An 18,473-nucleotide genomic window follows, 5' to 3' on the forward strand; every position below is an offset into this window, starting at 1 on the left:
TTGACAAACACAGTCTTTTTGACAAGACTGAGGTCAGGACTAAAAGAACTGCTCTTGGTTAAATAAACAGAAAAGCAACAAAGTAAAAGCAAAATCTTTGCAGCCATTTATCAACGTTAAAAGCCTTTTTGTTACAGGGAACAAAGTGAAGCTGCACACAGGGATGGGAATTAAATGGGATTGAAAGAATTCAGTTGGCTTATTATTTTTATTTTTTTTTAGGTGAAATTAAAGTGCCCAATTAAAACTGAAGAATTACGTCCATAAAGTTGACATGTAGCTATAGGATCATACAATCATTAAGGCCGGAAAGACCACTAAGATAATCTAGACCAATAATCTAAACCTATACATTACTGTTATCTCCTTCTGAACTGGCTTATTATTTTAACAAACCCACTCTTTTCCAAGTTAACAGACTGATTCAGGTGGCACTGAAAGGAAAATGATAAAAAACAGACAACTTTCCTAATTCCTGCAAGGCAGGAGAGTAACCTGTAGGTATATCCTCAGCTGAGACTCTATCCATAGCAGCTTCAATAAATGTTTACCTGATATTAATTTGTTGCTGGGCAGGCAGACCTTCCAAGGAATCTTTGCAAAACATCAGAGTTTGCATTTGGACACAACACTGCCTGTAAGAAATTCCTAGATGTCAAATGACTACTGGAAGCTAATACTTAGTGTACTCTCTAACTTCCTCTCTGCTAGCTTCATGGACCATTTCTTTTGAATCCAGAAGATTATTTGGGGCTCCTTTCTTTCCTCCCCTCTGTCCAAGCCTCCAGAGAAAGGCAGCAGAACTGAATCTGTTCTTGAACTCCCTAAGTAAAACGCTTTTCAGAGTGTACAGCAGGCATGTAAAAAAAAAAAAACAAAGCATAATTTCTTTACACTTTAAGCACACAAAGGCAAGCACAATGAAATCCTAATTATCCCTGGTTCACTCTTGCATCCTGTACACCAGGGAAACTCTCCAGGCATTTTAGCATAAACTTCAATGGGACAAGACTGGCCCTCCTGTGATTCAGCTTTCCTGCTCTATAAATTTGTGAGCGATAATATTCTCATTACTAGATGAGACAACACACATTTAGACATTCGAGTTCTTGGATATTATAGCTGTGCAGAGTATTTTTTTTTTTTTTTATCATCCTTTTAAACATTTGATTACCATAACCTTTTGTTTATATTGCTATCCAGAAACCACATGAATCATTAGGGAATTTCCATCAGAAGCAAGAAATTTGGCAAGACTCAGCAAGCTTTTGCAATCCTAAAGTTTCAGGAAAGGCTTTTACGACTTTTGGGGTGAACACTCTGCCAGATGAAAAATCCCTTTTCTTTTGAGACTTGTCCATCCTTTCTATGGCTTGCATGAATTTATAGTTATTGGCAGTTTAGAGACAGTAAAGGAAAAAAGCATGCATTTAGGCACAAACACAAGAAAGACTAAGAATGGTCATACAATTACAGGGTAATTTTGCACATCTTACTCATTTCTCATGACTTTTTCTTCTTTCACAAGGTAGTTTCTACAACTAATATGTTTAACAACTCCTATGGCTACTGGAAAATCATGATCTTTTCCTGGAAGTGATTGATTATAGTCTGGACAAATGAAATAATTTTCCCTCTTCTCATTATGCTCGGAGCAAAACACCCATTACAAGAGCACTGCACAGTGATTTGGAGCTAGGAAATGTATTCCATTTAGCCTGTCAAACACAGTTAAACTGCTGTCTTAACTCTGCCTCACCTCCTTTTCAAGACTACACTAATATAACCTAATTTTCACAGAAAATTCTGGACTTGGGGAAGCAGTGACTCTTGAGCTCTTTTCCATCTGGAATGAACTTTTCATCTGCTTGATCCCAGGCCTTTCTGGTTAGTTTTACTTAGTTGTTTGTAATGTATAACCTACAGTTTTCTTATAAAATAAATTACTGTGCTTACTTGGATTCCTCTTTGGAACTTATGAGGAAACAAAGCAAAACAAAACCCAAACAAACAAACAAGCCAAAAGTAAACAAATCCCAACCCTAATTATATTTTTCAGTTTTATTTTCCAATAAAAATGTTTTTACCAAAAATAGCGGCAGGGATGCCTGAAGATTGTACTGCCTTCTCTAATGTAAACTTCCTTCCTAAAGGACAAAATAGTTTGTGTCATGACACTGCTGTTTGTTATTTTTTTAATCTATACTGAAAAACATATAAAATACATTAAAACTACTCAGTGTGACAAGCTGAGTAAGTACCTGTAATTATATGACTGCAGCTAACCTTCAGTAAGGCTGGATCCTGGAGCAGAGCACAACTAGAACAAAGATAATTTTAAGATGAAAATTTCATTGACACATGCAGAATATACACAAATTACATTATTAACGTTGTTTTTACTAATGTAGTCATACAATAGCAATGTTTGGATTCAAAGATTCAGGAGGTCCCCTTGTAGTCTCATGTCTCTTTTATATGTTTTATGGAAGGAATTATTCCTCAGTGTTATACAAAGAAAATCTCATTTCACAAAGGCGGGTTTGCTGCCTACTTGAATATTGGTTGGCTTTATCTTCTTTCCCTAAAACTTCTGTGATCAGCAGTGTGTTAAACTGCTTAAGGAAATCAGCCCTATTCATGTTTTTATCCTCTTTTCTTAACCAAATTAAGTTGGTGCTGAGAGATTTTCACTGTATCGATGGTGAAAGTATTCCCTTTAGTCTAGTCCTGGCGAGATGGAGGTTAGAATCCAGATTATACTTTCACTTTGCAATACTACTGCAATCAAACAATAACAACAAAGCCATTATTATTTATTTCTATTATTAAAAAAAGAAAAAGTTAATCAATAGATGTTAAAGCACTGGCAGTCTACCAAAGTCCTTCTGAGAATTCATATTCACTACTTCCCCATCACTGGTTTCCAAGAAAAAGCCCTTAGACACCTGAACAAAAACTAGTATAGATGAGGCACATGGAGTAACATGGACAGCAGGACTAAGCAGCTTAGGAAAGTTTTGCTTAGGCTAGCCCCAGGGAAGGATTTTGGGTGCTAAGGAACAGGCTAACTACATCAGACGCTGCAATCTAGGTGAATGCTAATGTCTCTCTCAGGCAATACTGAGCAGTCAGTAAGCAGTTAGCCTGGTTCTATTCTACCTAAACCAGACCCCAAGTAAAGATACATATCACAAAATACACAGTGCATCTTATTGGTTCTCAGGAAAGACTACCTAAATTTTAATTCTTTAATAATAGTCATGCAGTACACACTAAACACCCTTCTTTTCAGCCCCTATAATTAGTACATTAATAAAAAATATTATATTTGTCTGATATCAGCTTGGTTTATGTTTTTTGTTTTGCTTTGCTTTATTATTTCCTGAGTAGGAAATAACACAGAGAAGGATTTTTCTCAAAAGGGACAGAAAAATATCCGTCCCTCATTGCCTGTGGGCAGCACAGATGAACCAAGTCTTTAAATAATAGATAGAACAGTATGACATATATAATAGAGACTGCATACACACAATTTTCTTTGAAACCGTGATTGAGATGAGATTCTTCTGGGTAGCTAAGGATTTATGAGTACAGACACAGACAGACAGAAAATTGGGCAGGATCTAGATGACTGGAAGCACATTACCAAAAGACTTTTCTGACTAAAATTTCAGTTGAGTTTATCTGGTTTCTACAGCAAGTTATAACAGGAATCAAAACATTATTTAGAGGAGCTTTTTTTTTTTTTTTTTTTTCTTTTTTTTTTTTCTTTTTTTTTTTTCCCTTTAATTTGACTCATCTGGGTGTTGACAGTATTTCAGTATAGCCTATGGGAAATGGTCCATATCATGGAATTAAATTCAAAGTGCTGGGATTCTGATTTGGCTTGGCATTTGATGATGACATCAAGCAGAGGAAACTTTTATCACAGTTGCTTGCTACACAGTCATCAAATATTATTTACATTAACCACAAAATATTTTGTAGCTATACATTTTCCATTCAGACAGGCTTCTGTAACTCTGTAACTTCACTATTACCTTTGTGACATAGGAAACATTTATTAAACAAGCTAAGCATTGGTCTAGACTTATATTTTATATAAAACGTACACACAGAATAGTGATTTGAGATGGTAAACACTTACGCATCTTATATCCTTTCCATCGGGTCAATTAATGTGGTCATTGGATGCTACTTGCCCTTTAAGCCAATTCTGAGAAAGAGCAGAGCAAAGCCAGGCTGCAGTAAAAGCCATTCTGTGAGGATGCTGGGCACTTAGGTCATATGTTAGAGCTCCAAAACCTTTCTTAATATACTGCAGATGTTCTCAAGCTTTGACTTTTTTTGTTTTTTTTAGCCATGTTTTCATTTACTATTTAGGTGGTCACTGTGTTACAGTGTTGCCAAGAAAGCCTTTGAATCGGCTAACAGATTAAGAAGGGAACTGATTATATTAACTCTTACAGAAGTAACTGAAAAGAGTGAAAGGGTCAGAATATTAATTGCAGGCCCTCTGTCCTGAAATTAGAAGTTAAACCAACAGATAAGTCACAGTTCATCTACCTCAGCAAACAGTTTTTTAATTTGTGAGCTGAAATTGCCACTACTGCTTGACCCACTGAGAAATTTGTGCTGGAAGAAACACACATCGAGGGTCTACAGAGCCAGCCTCAAAACACACGTTCCAGAGAGCCTGGAAAAATAGTAGCTTCAAATAAAGGCTCATAAATACCTCATTTCCCTTGTCCCCCAGCCTTTCCAGACTGAGAAAGACGTCTGCTTACTCTGGCACTTATGAATTCAGCTCTCAGCCTTCAGAACAATGTTGCAGTTTTAAGGAGACAGAAGACTTGTGCATTCAAAAGGCAAAAAACACTGCATCAAACTCTCATTCTTGCTCTCAGTGTTAGATGTGTCCCTGGATTTTGCCTCTAACTGCAAGAGCTTCCAAATCGTCTTTGAACTGAATTTAAGAAAACATTTAATGTACTTGACATATTGGGGCACTACTGACATGCAAGATGCTATCACTGGTATAGAATCATAGAATCACTCAAGTTGACCTTAAAGACAATTGAGTCCAACCATGACCTAACCATACTACCCTAACTCTAAGAACTGTCTGCTAAATCATGTCCCTGAGCACCACATCCAAACAGTTTTTAAACACATCCAGGGATGGTGACTCAACCACCTCCTTGGGGAGCCTATTCCAGTGCTTAACAACCTTTCTCTAAAGTTTTTCCTGGTATCTGGTATCCAACCTAAACTTACTCTGGCACAACTTGAGGCCATTTCCCCTTGTTCTGTCACCTGTCACCAGTGAGAAGAGACCAACCCCACTCTTGCCATAAGCACCTTTCAAATACTGGAAGAGAGCAATAAGGTCTCCCCTCAGCCTCCTTTTCCCCAGACTAAACAGTCACAGTTCCCTCAGCCTCTCCTTGTAGGGCTGATTTTCCAAGCCTTTCACAAGCCTTCTTGCCCTTGTTTGGATCTGTTCTTCTCTACAGCTAAGCTATCTCCCAGAGGTTATAGATAGTACTGCTGAAATAATGTTCACTTGAGAGGAGCTAATTCAAATTTAGATAACCTGAGCAAGCTGAAGGAATTGTTAGAAAACTAACATTCCTCCCCTCCCCATCACCCCAAAATAAAATAAAACTAAATAAAAATAAAAGGGCTGCTGGAAGTTTATTGCTCCTTATCCTGTTAATATGGCAGGTGATTGGGCTTATTCTTCCTGGTAAAAAGAAAAAAACAAAACAAAACAAAAAAAAACAACAACCAGCCAAACATAATTATTTTATTTTTATTTTATAGAGACAGGAGCAGAGGGGAGGGGAAATGCCAGCTCTGTGGTTTTTTGTTTTTGTTTTTTAAGTGGTGGAAAATTCAGCAAAGTGGGAAGTAATCAAATCCTGATATTGCAAAAAGAAACAAATAGTACCTATCAAGCCAAAAAGGAGTTCATAAACTTAAATACATCTTGCCTATTTAGTAATAAATTGAGAATAATTTCCCTACTAATAAAGAAATTAGATAACTGCAGTCCAAATCAATATGCGAGTTATTCACATAATAAGAAAGACTGCACATGTAACATACATATATGCACATTTGGCATACTACCTCTAAAAGTATTCTGCAAACTATTTGCAGTATCTCAGTTTTCTGCCTTATCTAAAATCAGAATGGTGTTAACTCAGTGTCTAAAACAGTACTGGAAAACAAAATACCAGGTTTTCTAACTATATTTATCTGCCTTGGTCATGTAAGTTCACCACAGCAATAGAGGTGAAAGAAATGCCAATACAAGAGTGTTCTGTGTCAAATCTCAAACCACTAATACAAAAGAGTGCAATTTATCAGATCCAAAGGAAAACACTATCTGACGGTGTCCAAAGTACTACTATTCATTAAATACCTAAAGGCTACTGATCAATAGACAGCACTATGCTCTTTCGTTCAATAGATTCAAGCTTAACTGATTTTCATGGCTTCTTGAATGCTTTTATGGCTAACAAGGCATGGTCTACACAGTGCTTTGTCACTGATTTGCAAATAATCTAATAAAATGATAGTAATAAATCATGAGCATCATTAATAAATCACCAACAAGCAAAGCAGCACACTGAAAGCAACATGGAAAATGCACAGCTCTTCCTCCAAATACTTGGCAAGTAAACAGGCTAAATACTGCAAGTTCAATTCATAGTAAATATGTACATCCAAACTTGTACAGGTTTTCTGTTATAGTTGGCAAACTCTGCTTCTATGTTTCTTCAGGGCAGTTTCATGGAGAAAAAAGAGAGAAAAGGAAAAAAGAAAAAAATGGAGAGAAAACAAAACTACTTAAGCAAATATATGTTTGGAGGGCAAGAATATAAACCAGTCTGGTGATACTTATACTGTTAAAATCACATTTTATACCTATTTACTTTATCATTTTGTACCTCATAAATACCTACAGTAGCTATAACTGTCAGTGATGTCACTTCAAAGAGCACTGCCTCTGGGAAACAAGTTCTTTGAGGTTTGTTCTAGCCACAGTGTGGTTGAGGTTATCACAATGCCTCTTTAAATCTAGAATCTAGTTGGCAAAAATCCATGAAAAGCACATACACTTTCAAATGCAAAATTCAGGATTAATTTACTTACCCTTCAGGTATGGATTTACTGAAACCTGGGCATTTAATGTGGTAACAAAATTCCACAGAGATCATAGAAAAATCCAGCTCCAAGATACTTATGGCAAAAGGAAAGTAGATATTTTTACCCTAACATCACTACAAAAAGTGCACAAGCTCACAAGCTTAGCAAGTATTTACTTGAGATAGAATCCTAGAAACACAAATTTGTAGCTGTCACACAAGTTAGCTGGCTTAGGTTAACACTAGACTTCTGAAGCACTTCCTGCTATAGAGAACACAAGGCCAAATTAGTTAATTTGCACCATTTTGAATTAAAAACCAAAAGGCTCAAGTTGTCTCCTTTGCTAGTAGTTCCAAGATTTAAAATAGGCATGCTAAAATTATAAGAGGAACTCCACCTCCCCAGGAATCCTGTCCTGACCAAAACTTCTTGCAAAGGTCACAAGAAAGATTTTTCCCCTCAAGACTTTCTGTTCAATATTTGAAGGCTTTACTTGTTCTGATATGACAAGATTCTGAGATCTCAAACATGAATGCAAATAAAATTTCAATTGAAATCTTTAGGTTCTCTCAACCACTTTTCTGGTGACCCCTGAGCAAACGTATGTTTGTGTCAGTGGCTTGAGGCTAAATGCATAATTACAGTCAATACTAAAACCACCGCTCCTCCCACAAGCATTAGAAACAAAGTTTGATTCAATAATAACTGCCATAGAAAAGAAATAAATAAGGTAGTGGCTAATACCAAAGTGAATAATGACTTTCCATCTGAAGACCAGAGGAAAATCTGCTGCTGGAAAAACCAGATCATTGCCGACATTAATTCTTCAGTTGTTTTCCCTTTTAGCATTAAAACAAGAAACAAACAAACAAACAAACAAAAAAAGACTTAATTTTTGTGGCTTCTCTCAGTGGACTACAGAATAAAACACAACCAGCAATCTGACTTTTTGTTTGGTAATATGCAAAAGAATAGGAAAGTATGAAACAAAACCTAAATCCCACTCTCAAATAAAACAAATAGAAAAAAATCACCAATAAAGAAAAGCACTTTAATGTAGGACAGAATTTAGGGCCAGGAGCTGCCTCTCATCCATAAGGCTTTTGTTTTTCTTTTCTAGGTTAGTTTTAAGATCCTTTTGGGGTTTGCTATATACGTGGGCCAGTGTCTGTGAGGATGCCAGCGAAATATGAAAAGGTCTAAGGAACAAGCTATTGAAAGCCATAACTCCTGAGTTCTTTTCTGTTTGTTTTGGCTGTTGGAGCTGTGGTAGGTGTTTCCCATTTTTAGCTTTCACACCTTTGTTATGCTTGGGTCACACATTAGAAATATTCCAAATGCTGTGGATGGAGACTTCCTCTTGGCCCAAAGAAGAAAAGGTTTTCATCTCCTATGGATTTCCCCTCTGCAGATCAGGAGACTTCATCCACCCATATAAGGCACAGTTTTGTGGTTCTGGTGTTGATGCTTCCACTGACTGCCAGTGCCTGGAACTACACCCATGGACTCAAGTCTAATAAGCCTTCTTTGAGGAAAAATGTACAGAATTGGCAAATGCTTTCTAACTCAATGGATCTTTTAATTTAGACCTATAAAAACTTCTTGCCATTGCCACTTGCAAGTCAAGGATAACTGCTGCTTAGCAAAAGAGGTCCATGGCTTAGCCCAGCCTTTAGTTGCATGAGTGACCCCATGGCTCAGTGGAAGACTGTCTGCCCTGTCTGCACCAGTGAAAACAATGAGTGACAGACCCACCACCTCTCCTCACCACTCCAAGTCAAGAGACAAATCACAATTAATTTCAGCACAAAACATTGCTCACCTACTCACATTCACTGAAAAGATTGCAATTCATGTTTTAAAATGGTACTCATTAAAACTGCTTACAAAAACATTGTGAAGCAGTGACTGCAACACTAGACCTCTTCCATGACAAACTTGGGCTTAAAAATTAAGAGAGTCTCTTTTGTGATGAATTGCCTGCACCCGGTAGACCATTGTCTGGCTTAGATTCACCCCTGGCATCACTGCAGAGATGAGACTCTCCACAGAGTGTCAAGTACTAGAATTGCTTATAAACTTCTGCAGCCATACAAAGCAGCATAACACCTGACAATGCCATCTGGCCATCTATTCTATAAAATACGTACCATAAAAAAATGTAACAAATAACAATAGATATACCATAACAAGGGTAGACTCTGCAAGTGCTGGAAAAGGAGTTTAGAAGCACAGAATGATTTGGAGATGTCAGTACACACACTTTGCCTGCTGTTGTTGATGTGGGCTTTCTCAGTAGGGGTTGACTCTAATATCTCCATTTCACTTTCAGAAACACATTTGGTGTTTTAAATGTTTCCTTCTGGTACTCAGTATGTTCATCTCTTATAAAAGAAAAGGCTAAGAAGCCGAGAAGAATGTTGTAAATCAGAGGAAAGTATGACTTTGCCTTTATTTTCCAATCCTGTAGCTGTAACTGGCATGACTGCCCCATGCAGTGTGTGACCTGGTGTAGGGAACCTGCTTTGGCAGCGGGATTGGACTTGATAATCTCTGGAGGTCCCTTCCAAACCCTACAGTTCTGTGATTCTGTGCATTTACTTACCTCCAAAATAAGGTAACAACATATGTTAATTAAATAACAGTGCCTCTTGTTCCTCTCCTACATTTTTCTGTCTCCTGTCTTTAGATTACTTTCCATCTTTCCATCTCCTATTTTTGCTTTTAATCATTTTATTTTCTCTTCCACTTCTGCCCACAATTATTTTTCCATCTTTTTTCTCTTCGCGACTACCTTTTTGACCTCTATCAATTAGCTCTCTGCCATTTAGTTCCTTTAATAACATTTCACAAATATCTGCACTTTGAGCAAAGATAGGTAATGGTCAATTTTTACCTAGGGTAGCATTAATACTGCAAAGTGATTAGACATCTGTTTTCTTGATGGACTGTAGGTAACAGAGAAGACAATGTTAAGAATCTTCCTATAGGATCTTACCCCTATTGGACACTTCTGCAGTTGTCTCCTTTCGGTAACAGGTATCCCATACTATCTTATCACCTTGTCCTTTCTTCCCAGCTTGATACCTACAGAATCATAGAACAGGAACACCACCCACTTGATAGGATACTAAACCTTGATCCAATCTGGCCTTGAATACTGCCAAAGATGATGCACCCTATACTGCCTTGCAGCATCACCCCTGAGTTTCACTGGCATAGCATGCTAAAAGTAACCAAGGAAATTCAATAGCTGTAAAACGCCACACAAAGCAGAGACCACCAAGGGCAGTTTCGTCTGGTGCAGTAGAGCTGGCTTGTAAAATCACAGCCATTTCCCAAAGCAGCTGTTAAACCCACAGACAGCAAATTCTGCTCTACATTATGTTTCCTTCGTTAGTGGGTGCTGTTCTGCTGCCCGTGTTTGGTATGAAAAGGGCTTCTCCCTCCCTCTATTTGTTTAAAACCCATGAGAACCAAACCTCGTGCAAATATGTGCATGGCAGTAGATAAAGAATACAGACCAACCTGCTGGGTCCCTGCTTCTGACTGGCATCCACGTCTTTTGGCCTCACACTTACAACTGGCTTTGGGCAGCAGTACTTCCAACTGAGCCAAGGTGCTTTAAAGTCACAGAGAGGATCCACCTGGAGACAAGAAATTTTTCAATGTATTCACTCTTAGAGAAATTACAGTTGGTCACAGGTGCAAGCAATAATGAAATAACTTCAGGATTGATTCATCTCCTAGCAAAGGCCTAGTTTTGATGTTAACTTGACTGAGACAAGAATTTAACAGTAGTATGAAAATATATAATAATTTGAATTCCCTCCTGTCTGGGAAATTGGTAATCACAGCCTGAACCTCTGATTAATCAGCTGAGGCAACTGTTGGGTCAGCTGTGGGAGCACAGGTGAGAGTAATTTAGCTGTGCTCCCGGAAGGGATGGAGCTTGACTCCACATCCTCTAGACCTCATTTAAGGACTGACCACCACTAAGGCAGCATCTCTTGGAGATTGCTCCCTGGTGGAGATTGCCTCAGCATTTCCCATTGAAGGCATCCATACTGTTGAGTTTTCCCTATAACTAACATTTGAATATCTGTTACCATCTTTGTATCATTCCACCGTACACCTCCTTATTTCCCACCTCCCCACAACAAACATATAACTTTGATACTCATGTACAACTTTAAATGCAGTGGTCCTAAGAACCACCCAGGCAAAGGCTGTGACAATTCATTTGAGGTACTTACTGACGCTAGATGATGCAGAGATCAAAGTGGATTCTGAGAAGGATTGACAATATAGAGTTGATAGATTTGTTTAAAGTTATTAAATAAACTAGTCAAGATGAGTCTATTTCAGAAACTTTCTCAACTGCTGACAGGATCTGGAAGGAAGCTCAGGAAGGAACATAAAGTATTTTCTCTGGTGAAGTACCATGCAACATCAGCAAAAGGATATGGGGCCAGAGTGACTGTTGGTCAGACATAGCTCTGTGTCTAGGGAGAAGAAATCAATTAGCCTTTTGTTTGTTTATCATCTTCCTCTATTCACTGCCATTTTAGATTGCACTCTCTTCTTGCTCTGGGTGTGGGAAAGGTTTTATTATCAGCAAGAGGTTATCAGTTCTCTATCAGTTAGCTATCAAAGGCTATCGCTCAAGGGGCAGAATCTTTGATGGAGGTAACAGGGCTTTACTAGTAGATTATGTAAGATAACAGTGATATATGCAAGGTTAAGCCCAAAGAGTTTTTTCAGAAGCAGATAGTGGGTTTAATTTAAAAATTCCTGCATGTTTTTCCTCCGAAATACAGGTAAATAAAGTTACATGACACTATTGAATTTTAATTCCCAACACTAAAAGGAATGTAAGTTTTTGCTGAAGCTCTTAAAAGTTTATGTTGTCTGTCATTATACCGACTGATGCTACACGGTTGGCTTGTTAATATAACAAGCTCACCAGCAGCATTCACATTAATTTTCACTTTTTACTATGTAATGTTAGTGCTATTTATTAGCCAGCCAGACCATTTTTAGTAGTGTTATAGGAACAGAGTGTGCATTACACAGCAGAACTGGGCTGCACCTGCAGCTGACCATTTCTATATTTATGGCTGTCTGACATCTGTAATGAATGGCAAATGGAAAATATTTGTTTTTTCTTTGGCTTAGTATTTTTTTTTTTCATGCTTTAAAAATAAAAGCAAAGTGAAATACTTGGCATTAATTAGAGGTTTAAAATATCTGCTAGTCTCTTGCCAAGGTGCCCTGAAGGATCGGATCCATAGGGCAGTGCACAGGAAAGAACTAGTTAGCCAACCTCAACTTTCACTGGAAAACTTGACTGGAAGAGCCCATATTACATTACGGTTTAATTTGTAATTATATCCAGCCCCTTTAAGTCTCAGGAACTACAGTCTTTCATTGTATAATTTTAAGATGAGGAATTAACCACGTACTCTTAACAGATGGATAGATGTTTTGCAAACTTTATACCAATCTCATAGACTTCAAAGTCACATGAAATATCTTCATGCAGTAACGTTTATCTCACGGATGTCACTGAAATTATAATCAACATGTAGAGCCTATTTTTTTCTCCTCCTTTACTCCCACCAATGATGCAACAGTTTCAGTCATAATACAAATAAATCCACTGAAATGCATTAGAAATATAGGCTGAAACTATTCCAAAGCAGTCCATTGTGTAAAATTCTTATCGCTTAGAGATCTCTTTTTCAGTTTAAATGTAGAAGTATTTATTTAACTAATCACTAATAAACCTGACTGAAAAGATACCATGATAAAGAGCAGGATTTCAACAAAATAAGATCAGATTGCTTACAGCACGCTCACATATGAAGTAAATACATATTGAGGTAGACTCTTTAGAGCATGTAACAATCAGAGCCAAACCACAGCCATTTGAAACAACAATGGAGACATGGACAGAAGTCTGATAACAATGAAACTGCTACTCAGGCCACAGTCTCTTTTTTACTTGGGATACACATTTTTATTTTATTTTGAGGGATACTAGATCAGGTACAAATAGATTTTTGCCCATGTTTTAAGGAAAATGTTAAATCAATTTGCTTGATTATTTTTCTTATGTTCAGTCAGATTTCGAAAATAAATCAAAATTTAGTCTGCTCCAATCTGACACATGAGATCGGGAAAATTAACAGTGGAAAAAAAGCTATAATGAGCATGACTTTCATGAGGAGAAGCGGGATGGCTTGTTGTTACTGTATTTTCATAAATAACTCCAGTCTTTGTATGACACTACCTTTGGTAAGTCTCAGAGAACATACTTCAGGGAGGCTGGATGGAAGTTTCTTCTTGCTGCTAGCAAGAACCCAAAACACTTGAACTGAATGGAGTTTTCCATCAGTTCTGCAATATCAGCTATTAAAATGAATGTTCCAAACCTCAATGTTAGGTTTAAAATTACCAAGATATATTCTTCCCAGAGGCAAAACTAGGGGGATTTCCTATTCCCACATTCTTCTGCTATTCATCAAAGAGGTTTGTAACCTACTGACAAGGGCATATATCACCCTCAATATAGCTGCCGATACTACAGAGATTGCAGGTTAATGTCACCATCAAAGTCTTTCAGTCACACCATGATCTGGAAATAAGTGAAATGATAAAGAGCAGAAGTCACACTACAAGTCCGTATTAATTGCTCCTCAATGTTAGGAAATACTGTGTTTATCCTTGTGTTCTTCATTGTAACAAAAGATAATCACTGACAAAGCCTTGGCTGGATTTTAACTTCAGCTGTTTATAACCTGCATTTTTACTGACTGTTGTACTTTGTACCTTCATACAAGAGATTTTATTGTCATTTTAATATGTGAGAAAAGTATCACTTTCTGTCAGCTTCCTTTTCATAATTTCATGTAAATGTTTCCCTGTGGTGTGTCTGTAGCATGGTATGAGTATTTGATAGACAAGGTAGTAGCAAAGCTAATCATAATTTAATGAATGGAAATTTCATCTTTAGCTCATCCTGATGGCGTTGATAGTAGGGGTGGTTCTTTTTTACCTTTTTGTTGTTGAGGAAATCCTTGTGGGTGCAATTAAACTGGTGCCAAATTACCTGAAATAATTTGTGGTTATTAAACAAACCACTCTATGATGTGGAAAGTGCATTGCTCACTGGCATCCCATAGGCTTGCATTTTTTATTTATTTTTTTTCAGAAGAAAATGTAGTAACTAATCTCTGAAAAAAATGCTTTGTGTATGCTTTCGCTTGGGTGGTGGAAGAAAAGACTAAGCCATATCACAAAACTGCACATATGATCTACAGCTGGCAAGTCACATTACAATTAAACAAAAATGACCTCATGACTTACAAAAGCTTTTTGAAGAGACATCACTTGCAATGTTAACTATAGCAGTTGATGAAAAAGACAAGATGAAAACCATCATCCTATTTCCCTGACACTGAATGATTTAGAAGTGCTATGTTTGTGTAGTCAAAGTCATTTGTTTGTGTGTGTGTGTTTGTTTGCTTATGTTATGGATGTTGTTTCTTTTAAAAACTGTAGAGGTTAACTAATAAATAATATTATCGTATATCATAAAACATACATTTCTTGTTCTTCCATTGCATACGATTCTGTGTCTGTACTCATAAGCATTCTCCACCAGTTACGCGTGACAGTTCCTCATGGTTTCTGTTGTTTGGTCTTTTGATTATTAAGCTATCAAATTTCTTATTCCCAAGGGTTTTACCATTTCCACTCTATTCACTGAGGAACTACACCCACTAGTTTACTTTAGTTAGGGCAACCTGAGGCATGTATACTTCGGCCAACCATCTATACATCAGAACTAATGTACTGGTATAAGCCACATGTAGGTCGACCAGCATCAATAGCATGAAGTTAATTATATATATATATGTATATAAAACTGACATAAATGAGAGAAAAACTAAAAGCATGTATTATTCTGTAGTAAATCTGGGGCACCTACATTAGCATCTGAATTGGGTTTTTTCTAGTGCACAGGAGAATTTTAAAAGTGTCCCACTCTAACTTATTTGACTGCTTGATAAAAGTAACTGAAAAACCCCAGCTAGTCAGACAGATTCTTTCGACATTTCCCATAGGAAGTGCTTATTTTAACAGTCAGTACCTTTCATAGACACTTGTCAATCTGTTTGGCCAAACAACATTTACCCAGTTAGCAAATTAAGATGTAAAAGAAGCAAATGGGGATATCTCCAGGTATTTTCTTTCCACAAACAATGTAGAATGCTTAATTTCCTACCAGGAAATTGTAGCATCTACTGAGATTTCAAAACTTGATTAGTTTCAGAGCCCTGTGTTTTTAAAAAACCTGTAATTCAAAATAAAGTTATAAGTGTTGCAATCACTCTATGACTGAAATCTGGAGAAACCTGGTTACTGCTGCCCCTCTGGGGAAAGAATGGGACCCTTTAGCTTTTTACTGATAAGGTATGAATAACATTCTCATAAAGCTCAAAGATTGCCCAGATATACACATTTAAAATAATTATGGTAATTAAATAGAGTTGCAAGCAGCTATAGCTCCAGGCAACACCAGTTAAATGTAAAGAGAAAACATCTTCTGCATATGTTTGTGATTTATGTAATTACATGCTTCTACAAGCTACACACCATTTATTGGCAAACAGCCATCTCTTCTTTCATTACAATTTAGCCACAGTAAGTAACATACTTCATCTGTTTGAAAAGCTCCAGTTAATAATGCCACTGAGGATGCATACAACAACACTGCAGAGTGAATGTGAAAAAATCAAATGTCGTTTGGTTGCATGTTAAAAAATAATAGCCTTTGTTGGCATGTTCTTGACGTAAATCATGAATGACTCCATTTTAGACAACTAAATTACACCTTGTGTCAGTGAGAAATGAATAAAACCCAAGGTGTGTTTCATGTATGAGATTATGTATCTGGTCTTGAGAACTGCCATTTTTCTAAACGTAGCAATTTCTGAAAATTAATTTGTACTGAGACATTCTGAGGCAAGTCCTTACCAAATTCAGGAAAAAGACAGCAAATTAAAATGTTACCTGAATGAAAATGGATTTAAAACTCAAGGGCTTTCCCAGGGCACAGGCTTCTCTCCAACAGATTCACAGACAAATGATTAGCCTCTGTACCTAGACACTATAATCTTTAGTCAAAATCCAATTAAATTTTTTAAGGAGATAAAAAGAAAAAATGAAAATGATGTTTATATCCATATGCACTTCATAATTTATCAGATTTTCTTATTTCTTACTATTCCAAATCATGCCAGATTTCGTGGGATTACTGTTGTGGAAGTTTTCCTTCACAATAAAAGGCACCAGGCTTTTGTTCCTTTATCCATTATATTCTCTTAGCTAAACTAGTTTCATCACATACAACTGATTTTGAAGTTCCTAAAAGAGTCCAGTTTGCTCACATGAAAGGGCTATGCCAACTTCAAGACACTATTTCAGGACAACAATGGGAATGCAAATGAGCAAAAATATATTTGGTTACCAGATAGAGACAACATGCTCATAAATTTACTGTGCCTGTACAATTATATACATTTCTTAATAAATACAGCATTTTGCTTATGCAGTATTTCTGGCATTTAGATGCACAATTATATATTGAACTACTTAACATTTTAAGTTGCATAAGATGTCAGAGTTGCTAATACAGAAAATATTTGCAGGTCCATATATATATGCTCAACTGCTCATGCAGTAGTATATAAGTACATAGTTAAGATACACTATATGCATGAAATTTACTATTTGCGTGCTCTGCACCAAAGTGTGCTATCTGAGAGTTTAAAATACAGTTCTGCTGTGCCAAAACACACAATGAGCATATCATGAATATTTACACATTTCTACCATCCTTGTGCCAATACGTTACTATTTGCAATGTACTTTCTGACTCTTCACTGCATCAGACATAAAAAAAATTGTGGTCTGAAATCCTTACCAATCTCTGACCCTTCCCCACTGCTGGAAGTGAGAAAGCTCAGCACATAGGGCATTGAAAGATAGGGATCTCTGCCTCTCCTTGAAAGGCAATGATCTGAACCTACAACACACAAACAAACCAAACTATTTCTATTCTCATTACTAAACAAAAGTTCTATAGACTCGATCTGTCTCTTCTGCTCATCCTACAGTTACTCTTTTAGAAAGTATAGCACCTTCTACTGATAATAATATGAAAATTTCCCCAAAATCATCCGTACTCCACTTTAGAGTATTTACCCAAGAAGGGGAAGAGCCAAGTCCTTGTTCTAAATCACCGTGGACTTTAGATTTGCATCTAAATCTTCCACATTCCAATACCAATAATATCCAATCAAAATTTGCACATTACGCTGAGGAAAATCTAACCAAAACCCTTTAGTTAAAGTAATTTCTTAATAGTTGTTCTTATTTCTATAACTTGTAAATATTTTCCAGAACATAGATTCAGTTGGAAAACAATCCATTCCAAAGGTGGTGCTGACTTCTATATTTCAGCCTACAGATGGACATGCTGCAGCCCAGACAGGACTTGATTAAGAAAGATTTTGGAAGCAGAGTGAAGGCAGCAGTGGAGGAGTGTGCCACAGCTCCCAGGCCCCCTGTCTGTGGGTGTAGTAGTCACTTTTATAGTCATGACACTGTTCTATGCTGACCTTAGACAATCAGACTAGAAGCATATAGACTATAGACTATATTGTTCTGCACATTTTTTATCAAAATTACAGGCCATACGCATCATCACCAAACACTAAAGCATTTGGTAGCAAGAACTTACTTCTTCCTGTGTGCTTTTACAGCACAATACAGCTTTAGTCAGTGATTGAGCTCACAAGCACAGATACAATAAAAGAGTTACCAGAAGTCACAACAAATTTAATTGGAGTCAAATCTGTAATATGTGCTTGGAATATTTGTACTCCTTATCTGCTAGCTGGCAGAACACGACCTGTTAATTAAGATTTCCTGGTGCTGTAAGGGCTCAGATGCGCAACAGTAACAGCTCTTCCTCTGACACTATGGGACACTGCAAGGATGGGGATCTGGTGTACGCAGAGGTCATGACAGTACTGTACAACATGGTCAGATTATGTCTGAAGATCACCTTAGAACCTACAGAAAAAAGAACTGCAAATGTGACTTCCAAATATACTGAGAGAATTAGGAATGTAATCAGATTTAGATGCTGAACTCTTCTAAACCCTTGTAAAAACTGGAGTAAAGAAGAATAAAGTTTTGTGACTTCTTTCTCTGATTCTATGATCTTTCTCTAAATC

General features: G+C 37.0%; 1 long non-coding RNA gene across 2 annotated transcripts in view; it reads right to left on the reverse strand.

The window, feature by feature from the left end:
- The window catches only part of LOC140250486 (uncharacterized), a 34,589-nt gene extending 23,836 nt beyond the window's left edge, over window positions 1-10,753 (reverse strand). For both annotated transcript variants that reach the window (XR_011903181.1, XR_011903182.1), the window contains exons 1-2: window positions 10,690-10,753; window positions 2,262-2,320 (exon numbers count right to left, since the gene is read on the reverse strand). This is a non-coding gene — a long non-coding RNA (uncharacterized lncRNA). The remainder of the gene's footprint in view (window positions 1-2,261; window positions 2,321-10,689) is intronic.
- Between the last annotated feature and the right edge of the window lie 7,720 nt (window positions 10,754-18,473).

This window comes from Excalfactoria chinensis, chromosome 3, assembly GCF_039878825.1.
Source record: "Excalfactoria chinensis isolate bCotChi1 chromosome 3, bCotChi1.hap2, whole genome shotgun sequence".
NCBI lineage: Eukaryota > Metazoa > Chordata > Aves > Galliformes > Phasianidae > Excalfactoria > Excalfactoria chinensis.